The sequence below is a fragment of the Mus caroli genome, unplaced genomic scaffold, assembly GCF_978045245.1.
Source record: "Mus caroli unplaced genomic scaffold, Mus_caroli_1 scaffold_13, whole genome shotgun sequence".
NCBI lineage: Eukaryota > Metazoa > Chordata > Mammalia > Rodentia > Muridae > Mus > Mus caroli.
In genome coordinates, this window is record NW_028227268.1 from 91994107 (window position 1) to 91998985 (window position 4879).

The 4879-nt window shown below is 49.1% G+C and overlaps 1 pseudogene; it reads right to left on the reverse strand.

The window, feature by feature from the left end:
* Nucleotides 1-203: 203 nt before the first annotated feature.
* Nucleotides 204-4031, reverse strand: LOC147001568 (zinc finger BED domain-containing protein 4-like; annotated as a pseudogene).
* Between the last annotated feature and the right edge of the window lie 848 nt (nucleotides 4032-4879).

Below are 4879 nucleotides of genomic sequence, written 5' to 3' on the forward strand. Positions count from 1 at the left end.
TGTTTCTAGTGGGCTTCTGAAAACGCACCTTGACACCTGGCCTGAAGGAGGAGTAAGGCACATGTGGATATTATGGTGAGAACTGGCAGGTAGCCCCAGATGCCTGGTCTGGTGTCCTACATGGCCCTGCCAGGCAAGTCAGCCCTGGTACAATAGCTAGCACTCTGAAGCACATTTCCAGTCCGGTGGCTCCATCTCTGAGTTCAATACTGAAAGCATATTAAAGGAAGATTCACTTTTTAAAAGATGAGCTTTTCAAAATGCTCCATCATGAGCCTGGGCTGGCCAAAGCTGCCAGCATCCATGGGTGTGCTGAACAGCTTTTCTGAGGGTACTGTACTTGGGGGGCAGCCCAGAAATCGGACTGCTAAGGTAGACAGCCCAGGCCACGATGACCTCTTTAGGTTCCAGTAGGTAAGTGGGTCACAGCTGTGTTCCAGCACCTCTTCCTCCAAATATGCAAGCACCATGTCTTCAGGTAGCTTCTCTCTCTGATCTCTCTTTATTGGTGCGAGTGACCACAGGCTCTCCTCTGTGCCAGTGTCTTTAAGTGGGGACCCTGAGTCACAGCCATTGGAGGTGGCAGTGTCCTCTGAGGTAGAATTCAGTATTTCTAGCTCCCTGATTAAGTCTTGCCTGTACTGCTCTGCCTCCTCCTCTGTGAACAGGGAAGCTTTGTATCGAGGGTCCAGCAGTGTGGCAAAGATGTACCTGGGGTCATGGAGGGTGGCAGACAGGCGGCTCGCCATGGCTTCCTTCAGGGACTTAAGCATGGTGTCAATGCCCATGGTCTCCCCAAACAGCATCTCCACTTTTCTACTGAGGATGTGGATCATGGGGATGACCTGGCTCAGTGTAGACATGTGGGCACTCATCTCTCGGCTTGCAGCATCAAATGGTCTCAGCACATGGCACACAGACTGCATGACCTCCCACTGGTCACAGCTGATCAATTCTCTGAAGTTACACTCAATGGATACCTCGTTAACTGCCCTCTTCTGCTCAATCAGACGTTCAAGCATGTGGAAGGATGTGCTCCACTTAGACGGTACATCCTGGATCAGCTGGTGCTGTGGCAGCTTGTACTCTTTCTGCAGTTCTGCTAACTTTTCTCTTGCTCTGGGTGACCGATGGACCCGCTCACACAGCTTCCGGGCAATACTCAGTAAGTTCTGCACCATCCTCTGGCTCTTGATAGCCTCACTCACAATCAGATTCACTGTGTGACTGAAGCACTGCACACTTGAGTGTTCACCCTCACTCAGCATCTTCCCTATGCTTGGATTGTCAGTGACAGTGATGCCAATCTGAAGGCCAATGGAAGTCACCCAGGCTTCCCACCAACACTCCAGCTGCTTCTGAATGCTATTTCCACTATAGTCACAGCCGATCTGTGAGACATCTAAAAGTGCTGAGCAATGGTGGTCCTCACAATGTGGTCGGACAGCGGATGCGAAGGTGACCCAGTGAGCTGTAAGGGTCAGGTATTCACGAGTCTGGCTACTCATCCATATTCCAGAGGTGAAATGAACCACACCACTCTCAGCTTCCTTCAGATGTGACATAATTATCTGTTTCACATTGTCATACATAGCTGGGATAGCTGTTCTAGAGAAGTAGGAAGGGGAGGGTAGATAGTACTGAGGTCTCAAGTATTCGAGCAGCCTGTTAAAGCCAACGTTGTCTACAAGGGAGTATGGCTGAAGGTCAAGTGCAATCATCTCAGCTATGAGACTTGTGATTTTTTTGGCAACTGGATGAGAGTCATAGAACTTCTCTGTGGAGTCACGGAAAGAGGAAGGCCCTGAGAGCTCTGTGCCTAGAGGCCTCCAGATGCCTGGAGAATGGGGCAGAGTGGCCTCTGAGACATCATTCTTGAGTACATGGCCATGGAACCGCTGCAGATGTCTCAGGAGACAGCTGGTGCCCAGGTTGGTGGGCTTCTTGCCCCTGCTGATGGTCCGGCCACAGTGCAGGCACACCACCTTTGTTGAGTCTGCTGAACAAATAGAAAAGTGATTCCACAGCTTTGAGGTCTTCTTGCTATTAGTAGGAAACACACCTTGATGATTTTTTTCTGACCACTGCTGGCAAGTCAGTTAATTTGGAGGAGCTTTCTGCAGAAGCCAAAGTGGCATATGGAGAGTTGGCCAAACTTGCACCCAGAAAGTCCTTCTGGTTCCCAACCACCTCAGGGTGGCGTCTGTACAGGTGTCGCATCAAACAACTGGTGCCAACATCTCCCTTCTTTCCCCGACTAATAACGCAGCTACAGTACCGGCACACTGCTTTGAGACTGTCCATGGGGGCCAGGGAAAAGTAATGCCAGACTTCCGACTTCAGTCTTCTCATCACCTTCTTATTTTGCTGAAAGACAGTGCCTGATTCAAACCTTGGATTTACCGTGTCTGCTGGCTGCTTCTCTGGAGAGGACACTACAGAGGCCTCCCCCAAGTCATCAGAGGATGACAACATGGACACATCTTCCCGGGACACATCCCCAGGATTAGTGTGTGATGACAGGTCCTCAGGAAGCCTGTCTGGGGATGAGGAGGCAGAAGGGGACTCTTTGACTTGTTTGCCTGGAGACAACGATGCGGAGTTGAGATCCCCTTCTGGGGGCAGCAGGGCAGCAGGGTTGGGGGCATAGGGTACAATGGTGGGATGCCTGTGTTGCCCCCGTTCTCCTGCAGTACAATGGAGCGATGTGCTCTCCACATGTGCCTGATGAGGCAGCTTGTGCCCAGGTCCTTCCCGTTTTTCCCTCTACTGAACTCATTCATACAGTGGACACAGACAGCCTTGGAGCTATCGAGGGGTGACAAGTAGAAGTGCTTCCAGACAGCTGACCTCCTCCTGGACCCAGATGTGCTTTTGGGAAGAGAAAGGTTTCTGTCTGCCATGGTTTCTGAAGTGTCGTCATAATGGAGCATGGAGAGGTTGGGGGAGGAGCCTGCCAAGGCCTCCTCTCTGCTGTACTTTTCAGTGACAGACACATCAGAGGACACCTCTTCAGAAGAAACTACAGTCACAGACTCTTCCATTATTTGGTCAGGGGATGGGATCTTGGGAGCCATTTTCTGGACAAGTCTGACAGGCGAGAGCACAGTGCTAAGGTCTCCCACATCTGCAGGCTGTGGTGGAAGCAACAGAGAGGAAGGGGAAAAGGAGGACCCTGCCGATAGACTTCCATTTTCTTGAATGAGCTTGGTGGGGTGTGCCCGCCTCACATGACTCATGAGTCAACTTGTACTCAGGTCTTTCTCATTCTTGCCTCTACTGAACTCTTTCATACAGTATGTGCAGATGGCCTTAGTGCTATCTCGAGGGGAAATAAAGAAATGCTTCCAGGCTGGAGACTTCTTCCTGGAGCTTATGTGTCGACTGGAAAGAAGGCTCTGGGTCACAGCTTCCATGGCTACGTTGTACAGTGTGCTACTATACTGGGAGAAGAGTGAGCCATAGTCATCCTCACTCTCGGCAGCTAAGAACTTCCCAGAGGGCTGACAGGCACAGCTCGCTGCCCTGATGTCTGCCTGTTCATCGCCACTGTCTGTCTGTCTCATATCCTCTGACTCACTTTTAAAGTCCACTTGTTCCAAACTGTGACAAGGAATTTGATCATCATCTTCCTCCTCTGTTTTGAAATTTACTTTGTCAGAAACAAAATCACTGCCCCCCTTGGGACAAGTTTCTTGCTTATCCTCCATGACCAACCATAATTATCCTGGTTGCTTTATCATTCTGACATCTTATGTTAATAAAAACTGCTTATAATGTCCACTTGTGAACCCTAAAGTAGGTTTTATTCACTCTTTCATAATCTCATTTTCTAGGCTGTTTACTATGGCTGACCATGAATGTCACTGGAAAGCTCACACAAGCACACTGTCACAGGGCATGGAGTGCTGTTCTGTAGGAGTACTGCAACCAAATACTTCTTGTTGTATACACCAATGCGTGCAGCATAGACTTCTTCCTCTTCTCCAAGACAGGAGCCCCACCATCTTGAGGGCACACACAGTCCTTCATTTCCTATGTCTTCCTCTCAGTAGGTCAACCCGAAGTAGAAACTAAAGTATTTGAAGTCAGATACATAAAAAGTGCAGACATGGGGTGAAGAGACAATGACCATGGCCACGTATGGTCTCCATGCTTCTAGAGCTCTGCTTCCCAGTTCTCGCTCCAAACTCTAGGCCCATCAGAGACCTGAGGCGCCGGCTCCGCGCTGCGCTGCACGGGCCCGCGGGCTGCGGACAGCGCGACGGGCGTGCCCATTCATTAGCTGCTTTGTCTCGATACTTGGAATTCTAATGCTGAGTGATGGGCACACTGCTCCTCAAAGAGAATTGCCTTTATTTTCAAATGAGATTTTAATCACTGGCAAAAGCTGTCGCTCTCCCTGGTCAGTATGTGCTTGGCACTAGTAGTTTTCTAAGTGAAAGGTTTTTCATGGTAGCAATTCCTCCAGACAGCAGATGATGGAGTCAGTCGTCTGCTCTGTTAAATGGTAAAGTGCTTATTTCTCAATCCATTGGGAAGATTTAGAACCCAGACTGTGAGGTAGGAGCATCCGCTCAGTAACTTACTGCTGGTCCAGTAGTCCATGTATCATCTCAGGGGCATATGACAGCTTAGGCCTTGCTTGTCATTGTAGCTTTGTGCGTGACTTTCACATTTATGGTCATGATAATTACTACCTTTGTAGAGTTCAGACTCAGACTTTGAATTGTAACATCTTTAATCCCTAGGTCTCCTACTTGTCTGAGCAGTTGCATAGAGTCCAAAAGCAAAGGCAAGTGATATTTGGCCAGCCAGAGTATAAATGTGGTATCCTGACTCATTTGATAATATTTTTCATTTTGCTAAGTTAAGAATG